The sequence below is a fragment of the Mastigoproctus giganteus genome, chromosome 1, assembly GCF_048544385.1.
Source record: "Mastigoproctus giganteus isolate SK-2022 chromosome 1, ASM4854438v1, whole genome shotgun sequence".
NCBI classification, from domain to species: Eukaryota; Metazoa; Arthropoda; class Arachnida; order Uropygi; family Thelyphonidae; genus Mastigoproctus; species Mastigoproctus giganteus.
In genome coordinates, this window is record NC_143575.1 from 12055250 (window position 1) to 12083052 (window position 27803).

A 27803-nucleotide genomic window follows, 5' to 3' on the forward strand; every position below is an offset into this window, starting at 1 on the left:
TATGCCCCATGAAGGTCAAAGAATACCTATTAATGAGGTAGGTGTCGATATTGATATCGCTACGCGCGAGGGTGTGAGTAGCAAGTTGGTATAATCACCATCCTACCCATACCAGGTAGAAAAGAGCTGAGTTCGAATCCCATCAAATGACACGAGGAATTTTTTATGAATCTTTTTCACAACATGGCTGAGTTCATCGGTTTCATCTGAGGGTTGCATAGTTTATCGCCCAGCAAACAGCAAATACACCACAGAACACACGCAATTTAGAGACATGTTATATATATGTCTCTAAATTGCGTTGTTGTAGGGATTATGTTGTAGGGATTATTTTAGGCTGATGCGCCTAAAATCCTACAACCAGAAGGAAGCAGGACAATGGGCCTCTGTAGCTGGATGTCAATCCACAAACGTCTCTTGTGTGAATAGAATAGTCGAAAGTTGTTGTGGTGTCTATTTGCTGTAGTATCGGAAATGGCGGTAGTGACGCACTGGAAGCAGTCGACAGCAATAGCATCACGAGGGACACGTGTGCGCACTTACTTTGTTTTATTAATTTGATTAATCAAAATTGAACCAAAGATGGCCCTACCCATGTACAAAAACTGTCATATTAAGGCAACCCGAGAATTACCTCATCTAACTGTGGGTATTATGTCTGTAAATTGCATGTGCTCTCTGGTCGATTTGCCTGTTTTTCTGGACGAAAAATCCAGGTTTTCGGGGGAAATTATCTTGCTACCCTCGCCTGAAATCAACTAACTCAGCCATGGAGTAATAAAAATTCCATAAAAGTTCCTCGCGTCATTGACGGGATTCGAACCCGGATGGAGAGGACGGTTAAAAAATCACTGTGCTAAATATAATTATAAACCACTGTGGTACCGCGAAGACAAACCCGCCAATCAGCCAGGGGGTGTACAATATATTATGCAGGATATATATATAGTGGAATTCTTTCCACTCAGAGTTGCCACCACTGTCGCCACAAAATGGTCCTACGTCCTCTAATATTTTTGTAGGGAAATGTATTATTAATCTGTTAAATAGCTCTCGTCAGTACAGGTTAAGAGACAAGCCTTATGTTAATTGGTTCAAACATAAAAATGCACTTGTTGAAAAACTACAATGGATATTTGTGTAAACTGCATTTTCTTTCTAATTTGTGGAGCCTTATAAATTTTACCTCTGTCTGCTATGACAGATGCTAAAACGAATTGCGTGAATGATCCGAAAGTGGTAGCGCCTTTCCATCGCCCCCTTGCCTGTCTCATTTTTTTGAATGCATCTGTTACAATATCCATCAAAATAGAGCGCGAGGTGCTAGAGATGTGCTGCGTCTTCCGCGTTTGCTCACCCCACTCAACGGTTGTTATCCAGAAATATCATATTTCTGTGGGATAAATCAATTGACATATGCATTTCGTTCGTTGCAGTGACTGGTACACGTCACGGATTTGCTTGACTGTGACTAGTAGTTTTGTGTTCTGCATTATTCAGCGCTTCAGAAAGACGTAAAGCTACGAAAGTAGAGTTTTCTGTATTACCACGTGAATCACATGGAATGTATGCAGATTGATGTAGAGCTAGCAACAATCAAACTGTCACCCCATCAAGTTATTCCTACAATACATCATCAGCATATAAAGGATGGGCGTATCTCAATATGATTGGTTAATCTCATTGGTCTATGCAACATTGAAATCGTCTAGTATTAGGAAGTTGCAGATGCAAATAAAAGAACTGCTCCAGCGTTTGCCGATGTTGCTCGGAATGCGAATTTTACGTTGGATGACAGTGAATACTGATAACAGAGAAACTTAAAATCAGGTCAACCATCACTCCCAGAAACTCAGATTTTTCATCCAGCAAAACAGACAAACTAAGCCTAGAAAACACGCAGTTTACAGACACACTCTTCATAGCCAGGCGTTAATTCTAAATAGCAAACAAAATAATCTGTGTGGGGTACATATGCACCCCACACTAGACTGTTTTGTCACCCTAAAACGATGACCAAGATCAGCCTTCACGCCTTCCCCTCCGTATCATATCACATTTTTCCCACACCGAGTCGATCGTGTGCCCACTTCCGTAATCCCCTGGAACTAGCAGTTTCCCGAATCCTTAAATCTCCCCAATGGACATTAATTAGTAAACAACCTTGCGCCGCCTGTGTTTAAGTAAATACCATCTTTACAAAATAAATTCTGCTGTCAAACTTACACCGGCAATGCTAAGAAACACTACCCCCTCATCCCCCCCACACAAAAGCCTTGAAGAGTTCCCGAAGCCAGGAGTTAATCCACAAGGTTTTCATCACGAAATCCCTCCTATCGTGTATGGGCAGAATTGCAGACAAAAGAACATTTTTTTTTTGTTTCAACATTAACTTATATTCCGTTATCTCCTCAATCGCTGCAAATCTATGACCATTTAAGGCGGCTTTAAGCTTGGGAAACAAAAAAATCACAAGGAGCTAAAACCGGTGAGTATGGTGGGTGGAGAAGTATTGAGATACTTCACAAGAAATTCTTGAATGGAAAGCGCCGTGTGCAAGGATATTGTCATGATGTAGGCGCTAATTCTCCGAAATTTATCTGACCGTTTACTCCGAACAGATTCGCCCAGTCTATATGGTATGGAACAAATGGTACAAATTCATAATGAACAAATATGGCCATGTGAGTCAAAAAAAAAAAAAAAAAAAATACAATAAGCATCATCTTCACATTTGATCATCATTGCCTTGCTGTTCTGGACCTCGGAGAATTAATATCTTTATTGCAGGCAGTTAATGGTTACATGATTGCCTGACGCAATAATACCCAAAACAGCGACAATGCTAGGAGTTGTTAATGGTTTCAGAAACAGAATCAGGTCGAGCGGTCCCGTGTATCCGATAGAGGAGCTTCAAGTCGTCTGCATAGCTGATAAATTCTGTTTTCTGGCACAGGAATGGGTGAATGGCAGCCGTAAAGAGGAGCCCTGAAAGAACTCCGCCCTGGGGTACACCTACACAAACTTTCCTTGTGAATGATTTTTTATTCACAGTCGGGTGAAGGACCCGGTCGTAAGTAGCGACTTCAAGAATTCCAGTATATTGCCTTTTATCTGGTATCCCTCCTTACAAAGTTGCAGGAGGGGCTGGATGTCTATGCTGTTGAATGCAGACTGGATATACAAATAAACAAATGCCATCTCAGCCCTGTCTTGTAGATCCCCAAGAATGGTGTTAGTAGTTTGCAGCAGGTTGATAATAGTGGACCTGCGTTTCAAGGCATAGTGAATGAATGGTGATTCACATGACAGAACCTGATTGGTTAGGATGGGAAGAAGGCACTTCTCCATGACTTTGAGGATACATGAGGCTTTCACTATTGGCCTGAATTGTAAAACTGAGGTTTCACAATTCCTTGTGTTTTGGGAATTGGTCGGACAATATTTATTCCAGGCGAGAAGACAAAGTCTTCCATCGAGAGTATTGCACCTTTGTTTCTGCACCATACCTATACACTTGCGATTTGACACCAGTAATGATGGAAGAAGCAAAGTGTCGATCCACCGTATTCGTTAGCCATTTTGAAAATTACAGTCTGCTACTAAGATGTATGTTTCAAATCTAATTTTTTGTGTAAGTTTCAAATGTGAAATTTCTGATGTAAGTTTCAAATCTAAAATTTCTAATTTAAGTTTCTGATGTAAGTATTAAAAACTGTTGTAATCCCGTTGACGAGATGCTGAATCACGAGAACTCGCAGCTCTGTAATCAGCTGGAGGATGTGACGCACAAACTTGGCTGAAACGCGTCGCGTTCACAAATATTATGTTAAAATTGATTGACGTGTCCTATAAGAAATACAAATTTACTGGCAACTTCGCAGATAGATAAACATCGATCACTCATGATGAGAACACGAACCAGCAATTGATTCATTGGTTGAAGTTGTATGGAGGCCAGAGCGAAGATCGTCCTCGAAGGACAATCGGTCCTCTTTAAACTTTGCGAACCACGGAAAAGTCTTCGAACGACACATAGTGCTTTCTCCGAAAGCTGTTTTAACGTTTCGTGGGTATTCTGCTCTGCTACATTTTTTCTCTAATTTCAAACAAAATTTGATGCAGAATCGCCTCACTAAAATTATTCAAAATACGATGAAACACAAAATGCCTATTCACTAATCGACTGACTATAGATAAACGGGTGATTCATGAATTACTATTGTAGATGAATCACCAAGCATGTTGCGAAAAAGTCATGAATTGGTGGCTGCTATCCTTTAATCGACCACAGATTACCAGTGTAGTAATCATAAAATTGTATAATTGTATTCATATTAACGTGTTTTAGTTGAACAGTGATAAAATGTTTTTGATGTTTATATGAACAGCATAACTTGGAGTGATTGTCAGAATTCGCCTCAGCAGTAGCCAGATCTGTTTAAATATCGAAAAATATTCTTTATATTTCTTGGATTTCGATATGGTAAAACCTCTCCCAAGAAGTCGTAGGTAGTGGATCTATTTGCATTATGAATTCGAAGGCTTGTGGGTTCGTTTTGCCTTACCCCATAAAGTATTCTTCAAAAAGCAGCGCATTGTTTGTCTGGTGACAGTAAAATCTCTCTCTTTCTACGTTTGTAATCTTGCTTGTCACAAACGATCAGCTCCACTATCCATCACTTATTCACCTAATATCGCAGGACGTCATTTTAAATAGAATTCTTAATGAAATCTCCTTCCTTTGGATTATCGTAAATCATAAATTCATGAGATTGATTTTTCTGATGTCTCCAGCGGCGCAGACCTGAACGCTGCTTACTCCGTTGTAATTTGGAAGTAAGCATTTGTCCACTTTCATTTCTCTTTTTGCTCTAGTTTTTTTTTTTTTTTTTTTTTTTAACGCTAGCTGCATTCTTTATTTTTGCTAGTTTCTTTTTTATGATGTAATTATTAGAAGTATCTAGTTTAAATGAAGCTTGAGATCAGTATCAACTTTGGGCCCCCATTCCGGAAGCCATTCGTTCGTTAAATAGCCGATGAACTTGTTCTCCCCTCTTCCCACTTTTTATTATTTTTTCTTTTGATTCATTAATTATTTGTGTCTTCTCATAACTCCGTTCGTTAGTTTGTTGTCTGAAAATAAAACATAAATCAATTTTCTCTTTATTCTCTAGTTCTACCCATCGGCATCCTACATCCTTTATGCACTCTGGGGACGTATGAAGCATTTATCATAATGAACTACGCCTATCTTACCAGCTTGGTAATATGCTATAGTTGCTATTTGCAGAATCATGGCCAGAATGCCTGTAATTTTAATTCTTTTTAATAAAGCAGTATATTAATTCAGTAATGATTACTATTTTTGATACGCTTCAAATGGATTGTTATTTCCCTTAATTCCCTCTCCGTGGTTGTTTTTTTCCAGTATTGGAAAACCGTATTCTTCACCCATTTTGAAAATTATAGCCTGATACCAGGATGTATGTGTCAATTTTTAAAATTTTTAATGTAAGTTTCAAATGTAAATATTTTTTGTGTAAGTTTCAAATCTGAAATTTCTAAAGTGTAAGATCTAAAATTTCTAATGTAAATTTCAAATCTAAATTTTTTTGTATAAATTTCAAATCTAAATTTTTTTTGTATAAATTTCAAAATTCTAAAATCTAAATTTTTTTTGTATAAATTTAAAATTTCTAAAATCTAATTTTTTTTTTGTGTGCAAGTTTCAAATCTGAAATTTCTAATGTAAGTTCCAAATCTAAAATTTATAATTTACGTTTCAAACCTCAAGTTTCTAATGTAAGTATTAAAAACTGTTTTAACACCAGAGATCTATAATTGGAGAAGAATGAATAGTAAACAGCTTTTAGAACTTTTGCTTAATATCTGTTATACTCATCACCTCTTTAATAAAGCATTCTTGGGAAGTCATAACTACTGACAAGCAGTGGGAAAAAAACCAATATTTACGCTATATGCGGTTCAGATATAGACTTTTTTTTTTAGTTTTATTGTATTATTAGTGAAGCCTTCAGAAACACGTGCCAAATAGATGCTAAATAATAGAGACATTGTGCTGCATCCCTAGTAGTCTGTTCCACACACTAGCTGTCAATAACGTCATTATGACCCCACTAGCCGGAATCTTCAAATTTGATGGTACATTTTTCAGAAAAATATTTTTACTCGTAATGTCAAAATGGCTTCATAGGAAATTTCTTAAATATTGTACAAATATTCCAAGACGTAGAATGGTTTTGAAGTCTTCGGGCATTGTAACAAAATGAATAATTAGTATCTTCATAGCAAACATGAAAGTTCTAAGATGCCCATTATTTTAATCTAATATTACAAATATTATGACTGCGTTTTTGAGTTTTTCAAAAGCTAACTCACTAGTCGGATTAAAGTTATCCAGTTTCTGATTCTGCAAACGTTTCTACTATAACCCCAGGGGCTCACATCTAGTGAGTATGGGCTTGGCACACCCTGGGTCCTGAGCGTCATATCATCTGAATACGGTGCTGTTTATTGTATTCTGTCTATCTTGTGAACTCCTCTGATCATTTGGTCATCCCGGAGTATAAAAAGAAAATTTATTTATTTTTATTATCTTTTTTAGTGATTCCCCTCTACTTCCATCTCTCTCTCAGGGTAACTTTTTTTTTTTTTTTTTTGGCTGGTGCAGCATAAGCCTCAGTCTTCCTTGAACTATATGGCTGATAATAATAATATGTTGTATTTTACCATTTTGCTTTTTTGACTAATGGCATTCACTGTGAATGAAGAGTACGCCCCTGGTGGCGACATTGTGAGCTAATGTTTTTCCTTGACTAATCTCTTTCCATTAACTGCTATCCACATTCTGATTTTCATGGGATTATAGCAGTTAATTAACTGCCAAATTTAATTTTAATCGGCCCGTATTTCATCAACTGTCTGTACCAGATGGGTTCCTTAGCAATACAATTAGAGAAAGCAGTGCAGCAAATCCCAGAACAAAATCACTTATGTATCGCTAGGGCGTAATAATGAATATTTATCCCAATTGCGAATGTAATAAAGCGGATGGAAATCATAAGATATTCCTCTAACAGCAACACGCATCTACACTACAAAAATGACATTTTTCACTTTTATTTATTATTATTTTTTAAAAAAATTTTTCGACCAAGTGCTTTTTGAAATCATAAGAGCCTTGTTTTGTAAACAGGCTGTCCGATCGGAAAACTGCACATCATTTTATTCATTCTTTTATATCCAGTATATTTAAATATATCGAATACATTTGGCCGTCTTTTGTAGTTCACTATTGCACTTAGCCTAAGAAAGTTTCTTTTGACATTGTCGATTTATAACTCTGACGTTTGAACAATTTTTCACTTTACCGAAGGCAAAAAAAAAAAAAAAAAAAAAGAAGGGAAAAAGTCTCTTGTCTTTGGGTCGATATCTCTTTGTGCATTGAGCCAGATTTCATCCAGATGGAGGAGAGTCGGGGGGGAAGAGTTATATTGTGCGCTGTTTGATCAATCACTACAGTTTATGACTTGGAATTTGTAAAATACATTATTAAAAAAATAAAAACGTCATTAGTTTCAGAAATTTTTCAGAAGTTTCGATATATCGTTTTAAATCACGCACGTGTTCGTTTCATTACTAATTGTTCATTTCTCTACAAAGAGCAGAAGTGTATGTTTCACAGATGCAGACGACTTCCTGTTAGCAGAGAAAGTCGTCTGGCTATCCAGTGTCATAATGATGTGCTTGGAGCTTATGGTTTCCTTGTAAGGTATGGGCTACAGATCTTTTATGTAGGAAAAAAAATCTTTTTTTTTGGCTCGTGTTTTTTCTTTGAAATATGAACGCGCAGTCCCTTAAAGATAGCTGGTTACCCAACAGAATAATAAAAAAAAAAAAAAAAAAAAATGCCATCACAGATGTGACAGTGGCGTTGGCTATCTAACTTTTCGATCTGTGAGGAATATATGTTGTAGCTGATGGCATTCGACTCTTCTTATAGGATAGACGAGAGGGAGATGCGATCATGAAATGAGCGGGTATATATCCTAGAAAAGTTACTCGTCATCAAGAGATCTTCGGATCATTTCTCTTCATGACCAAGCTGGAAGGAAATCCACGATGGAGTTCTTTTGCAATTTTTTTCTCAAATATTATTTCTACGATTGATTCCACTGCGAACATATAGTTTGAATTGAATCTGTAGGATTTTTCTCTTATATTAAGGGAAGTGATGCTAATCTCTCCACCTAGAAAACTACTATTGTATTGAGGATTGAATAAATTTTATCGGTTTTTTTGCTTTTAATTCACTTGTGATTTTAACGTACACGCTTTCGGTGTTTGGGAATATTTCAGTTTACAGTTAATGTGCTTGAACTAACCAAATTCTCCACACCGTTGAATACACATCATGGAGTTTTTTCTGTAATATACATGGGTTTATAAATGTCTATAAATACACGTCATTTATATATATATTATACTGATGCCTTGTGACTTCAGTTACCGTTTTTTTTTTTTTTTTTTTTTGTTGTTTTAGATTTATGCCACGGCAACTAAGTCCATAAGACAGCGATCGTAATCATTGAGCTAACCGTAAGGACTTTTGGCAGTCTTGTGGGAGATTGGGCGACCACGTTGTAAATCTTCATAGGCATCTTTCCAACTTTCTTTAAATGATGTTATTCAAAAACTCAGGCTTCTGACATTACTTCATTCCCATGATACTGATTCTTTGCTGGTTGGTTGTAGGTTTTTACCAGATTGCGCCATATATATATATATATATTCTGTTTTGTAAATTACCTATGTTATATGGTCGATTGCCGGAAGAAAAACCCGGATTTCTGGGAGAAAAAAACCAATGCTACCTTTGCCTGAGACTGGCTAACTCAGCCACGTTAGACTGGCTAACTCAGCCATAAAAATTCTTTCCGTTATTGACGGGATTCGAACTTGGTCTTTTCCACCCGATGTAGGGAGGACAATGATTATACCAACTGTGCTACCGCGATGGTGAAGTGAAGCTTTGCTCTTAACAGAGATCAATTATTTTTACTATTGTTGTCATGATTTAATATAGCAGATTAACATCTAAGGTCATATTGCGCTTTGTCTGTAGAAACGTGTGCTCACTGGCCAATTTGTAATTCTGTAAAACCAGGATTAACTTACAGGGTTCCCTACTTCCTCCGCCGGAGACCTAATTACTACCACAATTGAAGAGGCCTTTAATAATTTCTCTAGTCCCCGACGGGATTCGGACCCATCCTTCTCCAAATGAAATGTTTTTTCTTTACATCGGCATAAAAAAATCAAATATTCATTTGTACGTTGGTTCGTAGTCAGACTTCATATATTTCACTTTGTCAAGTATTTACAACTTTGTTTCCCTGGAAGGTGGTGGACCATTGCTTTTCTAATCTTGTTAAAAAAAAAAAAAAACAGTCCAACACTTTCATATTAAAATACGCACGGTGAACACTTTTAATTTTAAAAAGGAATCGCATGAAATATTGTTCCCTAAGGCATGGGGAAAATATAATAGTAACAATTTCAGAATTTTATTTAACATTAAATGTAAAAAAAACTTAAAAATATTAATTTTTATTTCTCTCGCTTGTTTAAAACATTAAAACTATTATTTTTCTCAGCCAGTGATAGTGTTTGCATTTCCTTCATGGTGCACCATAAGGAATTTGGCACTTAAAAAGGAAAGTTGTAAAAGCACATCGCAATCCTTGTACTAGACACTCTCCGGACAGTAATGACATCACAGTATTAAAGATCCCGGCAAGGTAATCATGCAAATTACTTCTTTATGTGATGCACGCCACGAGAAGCCCTTGTCATTTCTTCTTTCTATCTCCCCGGCGGTGTATCTGGGCGATATTTAATTGGTTTACGTTGCTGGGGTGTGTCGTATCCCGTAGTCTATAAATATTGAAGCTCACTTGAGGAGAGAAATCTTCTCGGACGTAATATTTGATTCAGGGTGGGATGTGGGAGAGGGGGTGAGCTAAGGTTTACGTGTTGACGCAAGGTGTGTTATTTTAATGCCCTGCATGGGTGTGGTTTCTTGGAGTCTTCTGTTTTTGTTTCCACCATTCTTATGCAGCGCCCTCGCATTAGATACATCCTCACTCGACAAGTCCAAGCTTATTTTAGAAATAATTGCAAATCCACTGTGGCTTACGCATGCAGCTTCTAATCCACCTCTATAATTAGCCAGGAAATAGACAGATGCTCTGTTTTCTTAAGTTGACAACCAAGAAAAAATTGCACAAGATGATTTTAATGAAATGCGTTTTCCTTCTCGCAGAGTTGTTACTTAAATTTTTTCTCAAGTGTTATTCGGTTTAGCCGCTACAACCGATCGATGCACATTTAACACTTGTCATGTTTTCTCAGTAAACATCTTCCACCTTCATTAACTGAGTTTTTTTTTTTTTTTTTTAAACTGACTTCGTGTTTCTAAGTCATTACTGTTTATATTTCTTTCCTGTTTATTGCTGCCATTTTCCGTTTTCATGAAAAACCTTACAGATTGCAATTATTATGTCAGTCTTCTAATTTTATTTTGTGAATTTATAAAAAAAAAAAATGGTCTTGATTTAATATTCTTCAAATGTTTATTGCTTTTAGTGATTCTTATTACATGTTTTGAATAGACCTAAGAAAAATAGTTTCAGGGAAATTGTCAAACTCATCTTATTAAACTCTGTAATTTGTGCATAATAGTTATGTTTTGCGAAATTCAAGTATTTCATCATAATAGAGAAGAATAACATATTTGCGTTGCTTTGGCAGAGAAACCCGTTTAAGTTTGACGCGACTTAATTTAATATACTTCTTTTTGGATAGCATAAAAAATCACAGTGGAAAAAATAAGCCATTATGTACATGTTAGTGTCATGCGCATTTTCTAGGAAAAGTGTTTGCTATTTGTCTAAGAATGTTATTAATAAGTGTATCTTGGGGGGTAAGCAAGAAAAAAATATCTTGGGTAGTAAAATTAATCTAGTAAGTCCATTATTGCAAATATAGCCTCTAGCGAAAAGTTCACTAATCGTATCAAAAATTGCAATCATTCAATAATGATTGCGATTTTTGATTTCAAATAGATTATGATTAGTCCCCATCCCCCCGCCCCTTTTGCAGCTATTCTATTATGAGAAAATTGAAATATATAGCCATTTTAAAAATTGCACCCTTGTACTTAGCCAGCCTGTGACACTAGGATGTATAAATTTCAAATTTAAAGTTTGTAATATAAGTTTCTAGTTTACATTTAAAATCCAAAGTTTAATGTAAGTTTCTATTTTACATTTAAAATCCAAAGTCTAATGTAAGTTTCTAGTTTAAATTTCAAATCCATAGTCTCTAATGTAAGTTTCTAGTTTAAATTTCAAATCCATAGTCTCTAATGTAAGTTTCTAGAATAATTTTTACCGTATTTACAAGGTAAATTTGCCATTTCAGCGTAAATGTCAGATTCCAAACGAAGAAACTATGTAACCTTCATTTGGGTAGAGTAAAAGAACCCACCTGTGCCCGATTTTAACTTATGTAAAAAAAAAAAAAATAAAAAAATAATTATCATTACATAAAGGAAACATTAAAACAAAATTAAAAATCCATTGCAGGCAACTGGATTCGAATTTGCATTGGGTTCTCCTGCATATGCTTGAATTTATTTCGTCGTTACTTCACTGTCGGGAATAATTTACAGGATTAAACGCAAGGATAGATGCTCACAGAAATATTTGTCATCAAAGTAGAGTCACCTATAAATTGCCATTTCAACTTCTGTTGAATGCATTTACATGTGGAATGATTATGAGTGATGTCTGTTTTAAAAATATATTTGTTGTTGTTTAGTTTTTAGGAGCATTAGCAACTAAGGCCATATTGCTCCGGGTATATGCAGTGGTCACGGGCTCGAACCCCGGTCTAATCAAGAAGCGTGTGCTACGCACTGCTGCTCCTAGGTACGGAGGCGCCAAAAATATATTTATAAATAATAATAAGTAAAGATACAACGGAAAGGATTCTGTGCTAGTATTATGTTCCAGCTATCTGTCTTCATTGTGCTTACAAGATGTGTTATTCCTGTCATCTTAAGAAGTTTGATCTGCAGGTCTGCATGGGTTTCAGAGAGTGTTTCTGGGTGACCACCAGAATAGCTTGTACTTTGCAGAGGCTTCTTGGGGAAGATTTTAAAGGTAACGGCATTTCGGCCGATGTATTCGCGATGAATCAATCCAAAACGTTAAAAAACTACTTCCGCAGTCGACAGGATTCGAACCTGTGCGGGGGAACCCCAACGGATTTCTAATCCGTCGCCTTAACCACTCGGCCACGACTGCGTTGTGATACAGAACAGGACTGATTCATCAATGTTATGTTATCTGCCCACAGAACTGGCTTTGACATTTCATCTTGAATTAAAGATAATGGCATTTGTTTTCAACAAAACTTATTTTTCTAAGAGAATTAATATAAAGGAAAAAGAAATTTATCGCACTGATTGTGATCAATTAGTCTTTTTTTTTTTTTTTTTGTTTGCATTGTGTGTTTAAAATTATTTGCCTACCTCTTCTGCTTAGTCACATGAATGCATTCGAGGAACGAAAAAAAAAAAAAAAAGAAAAGAAAAACTAGCAAGTAGGTGTTTTGAATATATCCTTTAAAATATCCACTATTTACGAAGCACATTCAAAGTATAATGTCTCCTAATTCATATTTTACAGATATGTTAATAGATGCAAATGACATGGGTTGTATAGCATGTTTTGCCTCCCATATTTCTCAAGTCCCTTTTACTCGCAGCCATAATTAGCCGACCTTAGCGGAGAATGTAGGGTTTTTGACCCTAGTACCCACAGGTATAGACATAGCATACATAACGCAATATGGCTGATGTGTTTTGGCTGCTAATGCGTCTATAACCAACAACAGAAACCCCTCCGAAAAATATTTATTGATAAAGAGTAGCGCGTTGTCGTCAGAATTTTGTGGATCAGCGGGACTTACCTATGCACAAAAGAAGATGTCGGATGTGTATCCCGAAGATCTAATTGTTGTCAACTTTACACGAAACTGATACAAAACCAGGAACCAGTCATTCGGAGACAACATCGCTCCTTTGAAGCGATTTTTACGAAGGATTGACGATCAGTAGTGAATGAACTTGCAACGTCGTTAGATATATCTATGAATTCTATGTGTACTCTACATAAAGACATCAGAAACGAGCAACTTTTCAACCACGTGGGAACTATGGAGGTTTACCCATCCTCTTGGTTGCTTTGGTCTCTCAAGTACGCATGTCAAACGATGCTGATTTGAGATGCTGCATTGAATGGTGCTTTCTTCGCTGTAGTTATCACCATTAACGCCATTGTCAAGTCTAAACAGATCCGTTTAGAGTGCTTCCCTGCATTCTTTACAGCATGCGAAATAATGTGCAAAAAATACAGGAAGTTTTTGGAGACTTTGTTAAAAAGTCTGTTTTGTATATTTTCCGAGTTTGCAGAATCGTTTTGGTTAAAAACACTTCAATGATCTGAAGGCTCATGTAAAACGCCCCTATCCCCGCATGGGCATGCACTCACTTTATGCATTTAAAGCTAACTTGCGTGTTAAAATCGAATGGAGTTCTTGTTTAATTTATATTAAGAAAAAATTTTACTACGAATGTCTATTAGTGATGAAAATCATCACTTATTGATTTTTCACTCATTAAGTCGTGAATGATAAGCCAATTTGGTAGACTGTCTTGGTAACCCAGTCTTATGAAAACCCACGACCCGTGAAATGAAACGTCTTTGAGCTTAACACGAAGACTTCATTTTGAACACATATGAGCTGGCATTTATTTTTACAGCTTGTAATACAATTACTTAGTTCTTGATTGACATACAGATTCAAGATATTAATATAAAATCCAATCCAAATACAAATAAAATACAATTGTACATACTCTGTGAATTATCCACGAAAGAGCTAGACATTTATAAACTGGTTTAATCTTAAAGACTCCATTAACATGATAGGTTTCTAAATAATGGAAGTGGCAGGAAATATTTTATAATTTAAAAAGAGGTTGTTTCGATTTAAAAAAAAAAAATGGGAACTACTGGTTAAGATTGATTCTCATCTACTCGTATTATTCCGTGGAGCTTCTTCTGTTCACGTTTTTGTCTTTGTTCTTTCTAAATCTCGCTCAGTGTAGAATTTACTTCTGCCATCGCTCTTCATCTGACCAACCAGTTTCCATTATTTCTGTGTGTGTAAACCTGTTCTTCGCAGGCTTAATCCATTATACCATAAATCGTTTTACTGCCGTCAGCAGTGGACAGTCCTACTATTCAGAGGGGTGGGATGTCACGGATGACATTAAAGTGCAGCATTAGCACCATATGTATGAACAGTAACTGTTAATGTTTGTTTTTTTGTGTTTTATATTTTATGAACTATTTCTGTTTTATAATAAAAAAAATAATAAACAAATCGCATTGATGCAGATTTTCAAGGAACAAAGTTCAGCTTGATTCTCCTGTTCTCTTTAGCTGCACAATCACTAAAATGGTCTCTCTCTCTCTCTGTTTTTTTTTTTTTTTTTTTTTAATTAAACCCCAAACACGAAAGGTATTTTAACCTAGAGTACTTAGTACCGTGCGTGAGTTGAAGTTTATTGAAGGTTAGGAAGATGAAAGAAGATACTTGTTCACATTAGACTTGAATTTCTGTAGATTATAATTTACAGAAATACGTGCGAAGCGAGGTTGTTCCAGAAAATTAAAGTTGAAGGAATAAATAAGGAAAAAGAAGAAAGGTTGGTTCTGTGAGTTTGAAGTTGGAGAGTAAAAGGATGCTGACAGGTTGCGGCATGTGTTCGGATTGGTTTGGAAGAGAAAGAGGGAAGTATAGAAGCCAATTCAGGAGAACAGTGCCCATGGAAATATCTATTTAAAAAAAAGGCATGCAGCAGAAACAGCATGACTATGAGACAGAGTGGGGGAATGTAAGAAATGTGTAATTAATTAGCCAAACTGCTCTCTTTTGAATGGAGTCTAGAAGCCAGAGAAGGTTATGGTGGCACCGCCCCAGATGTGGTAATAATGTTCCATGATAGGGTGGATTTGAGATTTATACAGAATGAGTAACTGTTTATAAGAAAAGTAACATCCCCTCCCCGTACTCTGCTGACTGCAGTTTGCATGCCGATTTGGCTTGCTAATTTCATAATATTTGAAATATGAAATAATATGAATAATAATATGAAATATCAGCAGCCCCTGATATTTCATATTATTACCAGCAGCAAAAACTTTGAAATCAGTGGTTACACATCCTTCCACAACCCGTGGCTGCACCTTCCTTTATTGCTATTCCCTCCCTCTACATTCTTAGTCTTACAACCTTTTATCTCCATTATTCATATTTTTAAACATTTCTGTTTTCGTTCCCATATCCTCACCTCTTCCCCCACCACACAAGATCTATCTTTTCCACTTCCTTCAGCATTAGTTTTTTTAATTTTTAATTTTGTTCTCTCAGCCTTCGTCCTACAACTCCGACTTGACGTGCACCCCCATATACAATAGTCCCACTCTACAAAATATAAGGTGTTCATAAATTATTGACCACGTTACAAATTATTATATACCAGGAACTACAAGAAATATCGGCAAACGTTTTTCTTAATGGAAATGACAACTCAAAAAGTTATGTTTCCACATGGGCACCATTTGTAGCGCGTAGAATGTCCAAACTGTCTACAATTTCGCGCCAAGTGCTTTCTAGCATTTGGGCTTCAGGAAGCAGTTGCATCAGTGATTCGGTCTCGAAGTTCATCCAGATTTGCAACGGGCGTACGATACATCCGGTCCTTCACATAGCCCCACAGAAAAAAAAAAGTTCAGTGGGATTATATCCGGTGAGAGAGGGTGCCAGGGAATTGGTCCTTGCCGTCTAATCCATCAGCCTGGAAAATGCTCACTGAGAAATTGTGCACAGTCAAAGCCCAACGATAAGGAGCGCTGTCTTGCTGAAACGTAATGTTCGTTTGATGTTCTGCCATCTGGCGAATCAAAAAATGCTCAAGCATGTCCAAGTAATTGTTACTGTTTGAGGTAGTCGCAGAGAATTAAAATGGGCCAATTACCAGGTGATTGGCCCATCACATATTCAATTTGGGGAATCTCGTTCATGCTCACTAAAAACATGAGGGGTTTCGCTGCCCCAAATGCTACAGTTGTAGCGGTTAACCTTACCGGCCAAGTGGAAGGTGGAGTCGTCACTAAAGACAACTTTGTTCAGGAAGTCGTCTTCATTTTCAATCCGATTGAGCATATCCATGGTTATTGTGAGGCACAACTGTTATCAGTACTAACGACACTGTATAAAACTCTCTGAGTGTCTCTTTCAAATGACGAACATTCATACTTCAGCTCTAGTTTGCGTTTAATAATCGTTTGTAATGTGATTAATAATTTATGGACAGCCTGTACATGTTATACTTCCACCATTATTTATATTATAGATACCCTTTAGCCTGTTAAATGTAATGCCCGAATGGAAATACTGTAGTTTCACTTTTAAAAACTTTTTAAATTCAGGTATGGCTCAGAGTGTTTTTCTTTTATTTATTTTGTTCCATTTTTTTCTTCTATCTGTACAGAATGGCCAAAAAAAAAAAAGATTTCCTATTAGGCGACTCCTATTGGAGACGTTCATCAATGTCCTGGCCTTCACCTTTAGCTTAGCGTAACCAGCCTCGTGTGTCATTTTATGTGTCACTTTTATGACAGCCTGACACGTCTCCGCCTTGTGCAGTGATTTCATTTTTCTGGGTGGCTGGTAATGAACGGACAGGCAGAAAATTTCTCACCTTCCATAGGAAATCTACTGACCCAGTGTTTGTATCAGCTGGGCGATCATTGTGAAAAATGACAAAAATTAATCGTGCAGGTTGGGCTGGCAGCGATTGGAGAAAGCTATTATTGCTGTTGTAAGTAAAGATTGGATTTTGTGTGTTAGTATTGATCCGAGATATATGTGTAAGCCCGTTAGTGCAAGTTCTGCTGTAAATGTTTGCTAGTTTATAGTAAATTTGCCCTGAAGATGGATCACAGAGTTCGGTTCCAAACTTTTTCAGACTTAACTAATTCGGACTTTAAGTCGGCCAAATTATGAGCTCCTTGAATCACTGCCATCATTATTGTATTCAAGATCAAAAGTTATTCTTCATCTTTCATTGAGACAGGTTTAATAAAACTGCATGAAAGTATTATTAGTTATATGTAGCTTTTAGGGTTCCAAGAGTGAAAAATCCTAGAAAGTTCGAAGTTTTTCATTTCAACTGCATTCTCCCTTCAGGAACCTGCGCTATCCAGTTTTTTTACATTTACACAAGTAGTGCTGTTATTAACTTAGGTTAGTCTGTATTCCTAAAAGATTGACCGAGACATATCCAATTCTTAATTTGTTATTAAAATATTTTTAAAATAAAGATAAGTTATATAATAACAGAAATTTATTTTACATTTTTTATTAGGAGTTTTTCGTTAACTTTATTTTTATTTGCCCATTTATTTGTATTCGAAACAATTTGCATTCCCTCAAGAAATAAATTGCAAATGAAGACTCATCATTTGCATTTACGACATACCACCTTCTACGAGACAGTAATGATAATTTGAATGACATCTGATTCTAATGATATTAGCAGTAATTTATGTGCGCTGCATCCAGCAGATGTTGATCTCTCGCTCTAGTCCAAACAGAGTTTTGCTTAGATCAACACGATATCGGCTTCGAGTCTACCAAGCTCTTCGTAAATTACCATTTCAAATTCTTCTCACTTCACTTATTAATCCAGCGAATATTTTAATTTCGTACATCCCGCAGTTGACAGGTGGCGTTGCATCTTTCGCTCATTTCCATTTTGTTTTATTAAATCTTATCCAAGCAGATGGAAGAAATCAGACACCTTGTAAAAATATTATGATACCGAAATGCGTATTCAGCATGCAAATGAATGCGTGCTCAAACAGTATTGATTTGTTTGGGAGTGAGGTAGTCTTGAAGGAGTTGCACGTGACCCGAGCGAGAAGTACATTCGTGTAGCTTATGGTAGTATTTGGCAAAGCTTTGGGTAGTGCTCGACACTGATACTTTTTTTTGGGAATGGATTGAAATATATTTTTGTACATACGTTTTTTTTAAATTATTATGTGGTACGCCATTAATACATTTTAATTGCATCGGAACAGTGTCTTGAAGTCTTCTCTGATTTATCATCTAAATAAATGAAAGCAGTGTGCTTCAGTTTCTGCAATCCTAGCAAACGAAAAATTTTTTATGATGGACTCTGGTTTGGCAGATGTAGTTTATACGAAATTTTATGCGTTTTCTGGATGAGCTTAGAACAAATTCTGGCTATAGTATATTTAATTAATTAATGTATTCAGTGCTTTACATTTCGGGCACGTTATCAAATAGTAATAATTCATGTTTTATAAATTGGGAAAAAAAAAAGAGAAAAAAGTAATGAATTTTATGCGCCAACCGTTGGTTGGAGGAATAATGGACTATGTGGCGGATACGCAGCATTTCATTGCTGTGTATCCGCCACATAGTCCATTATTCCTCCAACCAACGCATGACAAGAAATATAATGTCCAGTGGTTCAGCAACAATATACGATATCCGTGATATATATATATATATTTTTTTTTTTAGTTGTTGGCACATCGGCTTCTGTGGCCAAAATGCACCTCCCAAGGTTTTGGTGCACTACTCTGATCCAAGCCCGAGGCGGGATTCGAATCCGCGACCTTTGGGTTACCAGGCAGGGACTTTACCCACCCGGCTAGCCCGGTCGGCCTGTGTGATATGTATTTAAAAAAAATAATAATAATAATTGCCCTATTTCTATTGGTGGCCATTTTAATGAAATTTGTGAAGTTGAATCTTTCTGACAGAACGATATACAAAATTTCATAAAAATTCGTCCACTGTTAGTTGAGTTATTTCATACAGACTGACGGACACAGAATAACTGCCAAATTTCTGTTGATCCAATTTTAATGATATTTATTAAGGTTCAACATAACTTTTTAAAGGTCTAAAATATAAAATTTCATGAAAATTCATCCACTGGGAGTCTTGTTATTACATGCAGACGAAAAATAAATAATATGGTGACACGCCTATATAACAAAATAAATAAATCTGCAGCCGCTGTCAATCCACTGGAGGGTGAAGGTCTCCTCAAAAAGTCGATTTGAAGGGATGTACCAAAAAATGCCACCCTAGTCCAGTGCGGGTTGGCAGATCAACAGTATTTAGCAGTCAGGGCTTGAACCCCAGCCTATTCAAAGATACTTCGTATAATTTACGAATACTGTATATGCATTTATAAAGTCCTGTGGACCGCTTTCTTAAGGTACGCGGATCAGAGTTTGATAAATATTGATCTAAAATGTCCAGTATAGTGTATTGTGTTGATTCCAAGTTGGTTACCAGCTTTTACGTAATTTCATTAAGAACTTGCTGTATTCGCATATACACTGAAAGCACAGAATTTATGGGATAACTGGTTCCTTGGGGAACGCGCAAGCTGTCACGTCAAGCTAGTGGACGGACCCACCGCTTGGCAGTTATATAGGTACACTGCAATCACGTTGACGGTAATCTCGATGTCAGTATGGATAAACGTCGTGAGTTAACCGACTTTAAAAGAGGAATGATAGTGGGTGCCCAACGTATAGGTCACTCTATCGCGGAAGTGGTACTGAAATTGTACTATCCCCGTTCGACAGTATCAAGACTGTATCCGGAAAATGCCATTTCCAGAATAACATCTCATCGTGAACAGCGCTGTGGGCGGAGAAAGATGGTGGATGAACGTGCCCTTCGACGTCTGTCTCGCATTGTTTCAGCCAACCGGAGAGCGACAGTGACACAAATCACTGCCGACTTCAACAAGGGAGGTGCCAGAAACGTCTCCATCAAGACTATCAGGCGATCATTGGCCGCAATAGGTTATGGGAGCCGCCGACCCACCAGAGTCCTATAACTAACACCAGAACACAGGACTCTACGCCTCCTTCCAGTTATTTGATGAGTCCCCTTCCAGTTATTTCGAGCGGTCGGGAGGGTGCGTATCTGGCGGAAACCGCACAAAACTGTGCACCCGTCAAGTCAACAATGAAATGTTCAGGCAGGTGGACGGTCGGTAATGGTCTGAGGCGTGTTCAACTGGCACACGCTGGGACCTCTGGTACCTCTGGACGCATCTCTGAACGGTCCAGGTTACGTGTCCGTCCTTACAGACCATCTGCATCCCTTCATGGGCATCGTGCACCCACAGGGCACTGGACTATTCCAGCAGGACAATGCGCCTCCCCACAGAGCCATGGTTCGAAGAGCATTCCGCAGATTTTACCACCATGGAATGGCCTCCCCATTCACCAGACATGAACCCTGTGGAGCATATTTAGGATGCTGTGGAAAGGTCCGTTCGAGCTTTGGATCCTCCATGCAGGAATGCGAAAGAATTATGGAGAGCGGTGCAGCAAGCATGGATGAAAATACCTGTGGAACGCTTTGGTGAACTAGTGGATTCAATGTCTCGCCGTGTAACTACCCTTGTCCGGGCCAAAGTTGGGCCTACCCGTTACTAGATAGGTATCCCACGATTTCTGTTCACTCAACGTAGTTCCCTTGATTACTGACAATGTTTTCCATGTAATTAATCTGTTATCTATTATCAGTAGTACAATAATGAATTGTACATTATGAGAACTGTTCTGTTCTTGAACATATGTTTGCTCACGACGTTGGCTTCGAGTTTTTTTATCTGCAAAGATAAATCATATATCAGTCTGAAAGTCTCAGCCAGGAATCCAATTTATAATAATAACAATCAGAATTTATTTAGTTAATACGAAATTAAACTGATGCGTTTTTCTCAAATTGAAAAAATAGGAGGCTATTAAGAAAACGTCCAGCATGACTATAACCCACGTTGGTTGACTTCTTTTGATATTTATCATTCTGTATATTTTTATTTTTGTGCAATGCTTTCAGAGAAAACAATTTGGGGATTGCTGTCTTTATTTTATGATATTGTAAATAAATAATAATTATTATTTTAGTCAAAAGATTAGAAATTAGTTGATCTGTAGTAGCCTTAGTAACCCTTGATATCTACAGTTTAATATAGTTGGAGGAGTTTTCCTCCAGTTTTTTTTCATTCAGTAAAATAAAGAAACCAAACTTTAAAAGACACACAAACACATACACAAATATCTACATTAAACTTAATTCCTCAAGACGGTTTCATCCGATATCTGTAATTATGAAGGGCCAGTAGAATCTACATTTATCTGTAATCTATATTATTGGCTTTTGGATGTGCTGTTTATTTGGCTTCTGGTAAGCAAACTGTACAAAATTAGTGTACTGTATTCCTTGTATAATGGCCATTCACTTATTGGAATATCTATGGCACGACACTTATGTCCAAATGAGTCTAGACTATATTTCATCTGTACACAGACACGTATGTAAACTCTGATGGTAGCTTATCGAGTGTGGCTTGTGTATACTAAGGCTCCTTCAGTTGAATACATTTTAATTGCATCGGGAGAGTAGCTTGAAATCTTCCTTGATTTATCGTCTAAATAAATGAAAGCAGTATGCTCCAACTCCAGTAAACGAAAATGTTTTCATGATGGCCTCTGGCTGATGTAGATTATATGAAAGTTTATTTCAAAAATGGGGATGTTGAGAATATATGGGTTAAACGAAGTCTCATACAAAAGTGATATAGTGTGTCCTCCGTAGTGTCCTCATTTGAACTTCGTATTCCAACTAAGGGTATCTCAAAAAGAACCCTCCATGTTGCTAAAAGCATGGAAAACATAAAGCACACTTTACCTAAACAGCGCACTTCCAAAGGAAGTGTCGCCATGAAAGAACAGTTTTTCGTGGACGGCAAGCAATGATTATAACATCCGACCACTCTAATGTTGCAGATGGGGTTGGCGTCGAAGTTAATGTCACAGAAATGTGGGCATCGCGTCTTTTACGACTCCAGTAAGGGTTCTCGGTAACTGGATCGGGCTCGTAAACCTAGTTGGTGTAGACTAGCGCGTTGCCGTTTGTTGTCTTGCCCCATAAAAACCCAACGCCTTTAATTAAGGTAGTGCTTTCTTTGTTTGCTAATGATCCTTTAGTAGCAGAATGTGTGAAGGCTTAATCACCTTGCGAATTCCAGTGAGTGCCCGCAATGAAGTGTGACAAGAAATTGGCTAAAGCGCGCTTCCTAAGTTTGGTAAGTTTGTTTCACACACCGCAGTTAAATTTGCCTCCGGATAATCGTTGATTATGTAACTGATTATATTTTATTTGCCAGCCACGAATCCTGCTATGATTTAAAATGTTACTTGATGCTGTAATAATGAATCCTTGGATCCACTTAGAGAAGCTTCCTGTAGGGGCTGGGATTGTTTCTATATTAATTAACTCTGTTTATCTGCAGGGCTCACACATGTGGGTTTTTTGTGGGTTTCGAATAAAATTGTAAATATTGTTGTCCATTCATAAATATGAAATGCTCAGCAGGCCTTGATACCTCGCGGTATCAAGGCCTGCTGAGCATGATGAGGCGCTGGAGAGTTTCCATAGGTATGGTAACCCATGCCGATTACCCCACTATGACCAACTCTTCCATGGTACTAGATCAAGGCTCTGAAAAATCAGTTACGCACTTCCCACACATGTTCAGTTCGATTGAGATTGGGCGAGAATGGAGGCCATGGGAGGGTGGAGAAATTACTGGAATGATCATCAAATAGTCCAACACCGTTGCAGTTTTGTGACACAGAGCATTGTCTTGTTGAAAGCTGCCGCGATTCCGGGAAGACGGCCAGCATTAACGGGTGCATGTGGTCATAATTAGATATATGCAAGTCTCCAGTTACGCGATGAACGATAGATATCGGGGGACTCCGGTTCTCCCATCCATACATTTCCCAAACGTTGAGTATTCATCCTTTCGCATGATGCAGTTGGAAATGCGATTCGCTGGATCGGTCAACCCTTTTCCACTATTTCACTGTTCTGTGGCTCTGCTCCCGTGCCCACTGGACACACATTTGCTTGTGATGGTGGGGCAGCAGGGATGCTTGGATGAGCCATCGACTACAATAGCCCGACCGTTCTAATGTCCGAAGAATGGTCCTCATTGAAATGTATCGTGAAATCCGCGTATTGTTTTGCGTATGTTTTCTGCTGAACTGTATAGGAAACCTGGCTGGTTATTCTTGCACGGTTAATCTACTCTTGATACCCACGTGTCTGTTAAGTATTTTCTTAATGCAATTGTATGAGAATACTGGACTAAAGTCGCCGTGTCTGAGATACTGGTCCCATTAGGCTGGTCTCAGTTGTCATGCCGTTTTAACTCGTTTAGGTTGTGTCTCCAGCGTGTTCATTGGGCGGGACACCAATTTTACTGAATACTGTAGTGCCAGGCTCCGCCTTCACATAGAGATTGCGCTACGTGTTGGTGGTTGCAGCAGATGCTCAGCATGAAGTCATAGTTCCAAAGCTTTCTCTGTGTACATGTTAAATTCTTAAATGATAGATTAGAGGTTTTTTCCAGTAAAATTGAAGTGGAGACTTCTTTTTTCCATTTTTTGTAATGGTCTGAAGCTATAGAGATTTATAAACTTACTAGTTGTACCCGGCGTAACATACGCCATCTTTCTGACTATGGCGTAAATAGTTTAATCTAGATCCTTCAGCCTTCACCATTGTTTAGCAGTGATATAATTCTACAGCAGTCACCTGTGGGGCATATGCATATGTCTCTATTTGCAGGTGGTTCCCAGTCCTCTCCAACAAATATTGCAGCTGCCTCCATTTTGGATGTAGGTGCATTATATCGTCTCTTATCTAAGTCCGATTCTTCTATAAATGCCATGCGCACATTCATTGTTAGATTGACCTGGGTTATTTGATGCATTTGTTAATATGACTCAGCAAATGGGTTAACTTGTTGCAGCATCTCGTCCAATTGTTGCATTACTTCGGCCGTACACCCTTGGTTTGATTGTTTTTTAAGCCGTTTTGTTGTTGCTTCAGCAGAATCGAAAATATAAAGTTGTCCATATCCTGTGTTATTTGCCTCGTTTGGATATAGCGGTGAGACCAAATGATAAATTTGGCCGTGTATTCTAAAACAGTATGGACCGTTTCCAGTGATGGGAACGCCGTTTCTGAGTTGTACTCGCGTATATGTTTTCTGTAGTTATTTGCTTCACGTGTATCCCCTGTAAGCAGCTGTCGTAATAGAGTAGGTGTCTCAGACAGTGGGTCGAGTGAAACCTTTCCATTATGACAGCACTTAGTTTATTTATTCGATGCGTTTAACTCATGGCTCCAATATCTTGCATTGCAATTTATCCTACTCTTCCACATAAATTACAGCTTGTTGATTATTCGCATCTGGTACTTCTATTTGATTAGGCCTACGGCGTTTCGCCCGTCTTCTCATTTCCAATTTTGCTTCTCTTTCTTCAATGTTTTCTGTCCGTCTTCGTAGTCATAGAGTCTATTAGATCTCTCCTCTAAAGTTTCATTAGCATTTCTTCTGCATTTTATTTCTCAAAGTACTTACACTGTTCAGCCATTTTTACACTTCTTAGAACTTAGAACGGTTTATTAAAATTGATGACAAATAAAATAAACATACAATCGATAGCTTTCAGGCATAGGTTGCCTTTCTGCAGTCGAAAAACGTTAGTACAAAAATGAATAAAGAATCCCCATATGGTGGTCATGCGAGGTGAATGGGCGCTGGCAACAAGTAGCAGTTGGAAAATTTGGGCAGCACACCTAAGCGTTTTATATACATAGATTGGATACTGCCTGATAGTCATTATTGCTTCTTTCTGTGACAATGTGTTTCCGTTGAAAAAAGTTGTAGTAGAAAAAAATTAATCAAGAAATCTTGCTGGTAGCATAGAATAAAATCTCGCATCAGTGTTCTTGCAATTTTTTTTTTTTTTTTTTTTTTTTAAGTTTTTGAACTGGGAATAAATTTACGATAGCCTAAGTTAACCTATCAGTAATTAAATACAGTCATTATTAAAAATGGCTCATGTTCCTATAACGCAGGATTCCAATTCTTTCATGTCGCATGAACTGATGATGTTTATTTATTTATGATGTTTATTTATTCTGAAACCGCAAAATTTTTGTCTCAAGTTTACTGAAAACAGACAAGGGCTTAACTTGGGTTTTTGGTGTCTATATAGCCAAATATCAGAAATGCGCCTTTTATTTTCGTTATTTTTATTGAAAAACTAAATTAATTTATTTTATTAATAATATAAATACCATTTTATTTAATAATTAAATAAAATAATTTTTTATATTATTAATAAAATATTAATTAAATATTATTGGTATTAATATTGATATTGACTTTCGGTACAAAGGAAGCTAGGTTTTGCATCAGCCAAAGAAAAAAAAAGAAGAGCACAATCCATATTTCCTTCCTTCATAGGTACTGAATAAAGTTGGCCCTCAATTTCTGCAAACAGTCGATCTAAACTACCAATGAAAGCAGCTTATTCCAATGATTACCAACTCTCTGACTAAGTGGAAATTTCAACAATCCACTCTATACAATTTTAATTTATGCCTCCTGGTTCATGCGACATTAATTTGTGAAAATATTTCAGTCATTAATTTTGCTATCCCCACTCAAACCTTTATAAACTTCAGTCCTGTGTACTTTTAGGTATCTAGTTGCTAATTTCTCTAGCCAGTATAGGCGAAGTGTCACCTGGAATGGTCACCCTTTTGCTCATCCTATCGGACGTTTATCCTGTTTTAGACCACGAAGCTTTTTTTATTTATTTATGTTGTCTTCATACATAGATGTAGCGTTCCAAGTACAAAACTGTACCGCCAGATATAATCAAATTATACCACCCTATCTCTACAGGCAGTTTTTTCATTAATCATCGACAGGACATCAGGTCGATGATTAATGAAAATTCTTGCCACCTGTCTACACTGCACTGCATATAGAACTTCAAGTCTGCCTGGATCATAATCTCAAAATTCCTTTCTTCCTGTGTCATTCGGACGTGATCATCACTCGTAATGATTAGGTCCAATAATTTTCTCACCAGTACTTTTCCTAATATGGTTCTCGTAATAGATTCTCGTAATATCGTTCTCGTTTTATAAATTTTGTCCCCAATAGGGAATTTCTCTCCTCATTTGTCCAATCAATCAAATTAATAAGGAGCAAAAAAAAAACAAAAAAAAAAATACTTCCAGGAACTAACTTATATGCATATGTGTATTCTCTGGTCTATTTTTCTGTAAAACCGAGTTTACGGGGATAAAAACCTTGCTAGACAAGCCTGAGACCAACTAACTGAGCCATGTAGTGAAGGGGGGGGGGGGGTAGATATTATACAAGCTCCTGGTATTATTGACGGATTCGAACCCGATCCTCTTCCAGCTTGTATGGGGAAGATGATGATTATAACCACTATGCTACTAGCACAGACTAATCGGTAAGGGGTAGACTCAAATCTTTGAAATCTCCCATTTGATGTCAGTAGTGAATCGGCACTAGCCAAGGCCACATTCGCTATACCCTAGTTACGCCACTGCTAAAATATAACTTCTTGAAATACAGCAGGCCCCGTTATAACGCGGTTCGCTTTACGCTGATTCGCTATAACGCTGTTCTTATATTATAACCCGTATCTGACTATAACGCTGTCACAGATCACTATAACGCTCTTTTACAGATTACATTTTTGACATATTTAACGAAATCGTTTCATTTGATGGAGTCGATAGCTTGAAAATGAATAGCAAAACAGCATTAAAACGTTTCCCACGCCGACTTGAGCAATTTTCCCACGCTCAGTGAAATTTTCTCTCACGCTAATTTAAGTACAGTCACTTGTTACGTAGTCCCGAGATCAACATTTTAAAAAATAATCAAATATATTGCTTGTAATATTTGCGTTATATGCATTTATCTGAAGTCTAGTTATCACTCAGTACAGTATTAGACATCGTGCGTAACGGACAGTTTACTTGAAGCCGACCGGGCTAGCCGAGTGGGTAAAGTACCTGCCCGGCAACCCAAAGGTCGCGGGTTCGATTCCCGCCTCGGGCTTGGATCAAAGTACTGCAAAAACCTTGGGAGGTGCAATATGGCCACAGAAGCCGATGCGCCAACAACTACTAAATCAAAAAAAAAAAAAAAAAAAAAGTTTACTTGAACATTGTATCATAATTAATTCAACCAACGCAGTTATATTTTCGAAGAGCTAATAATGACCGACAGGAATGAAAATGCAACAACGTCTGGGCGCAGTACGAAGACTATAAATGTAAGAAAAAGACTGAATTTGAAAATTAAATTAGACGTTTTGAAGCGAATCGATTCCGGTCAACGACAAGCGGATGTGTGCCATAATTTAGGACTCGCAAACTTAACTGTAAGAACAATTATGAAAAAATAAAGAATTAATTTTAGCAGCGGGAAAGATAGCTGTTCCACTGCAAACAACTAGGACTAGACCGGCTATTAGGATTGAAATGGAAAGACTAATTTTTTTGAAGATAATATTCCAATGCAGAATTCAGTTAAGTTAAATATTAAAAAAAGAGAGAGAGAGAGAGAAAGAGATTAGCCAATACGATGATCTGAAGAA

General features: G+C 37.3%; 1 protein-coding gene and 1 non-coding gene across 11 annotated transcripts in view; one reads left to right on the top strand and one right to left on the bottom strand.

The window, feature by feature from the left end:
- Positions 1-27803, top strand: part of homer (protein) — a 651652-nt gene that overhangs the window by 299042 nt on the left and 324807 nt on the right. The window contains exon 2 of one of the 10 annotated variants that reach the window (XM_090371513.1): positions 5178-5266. The exons of the other annotated variants lie outside the window; for them this stretch is intronic. The gene's annotated coding sequence lies outside the window, so the exon portion shown is untranslated. The remainder of the gene's footprint in view (positions 1-5177; positions 5267-27803) is intronic. 10 annotated transcript variants of the gene reach the window in all.
- TRNAS-AGA (transfer RNA serine (anticodon AGA)) lies at positions 12314-12395 on the bottom strand. The gene has a single exon. It is a non-coding gene; the product is annotated as a tRNA-Ser (tRNA).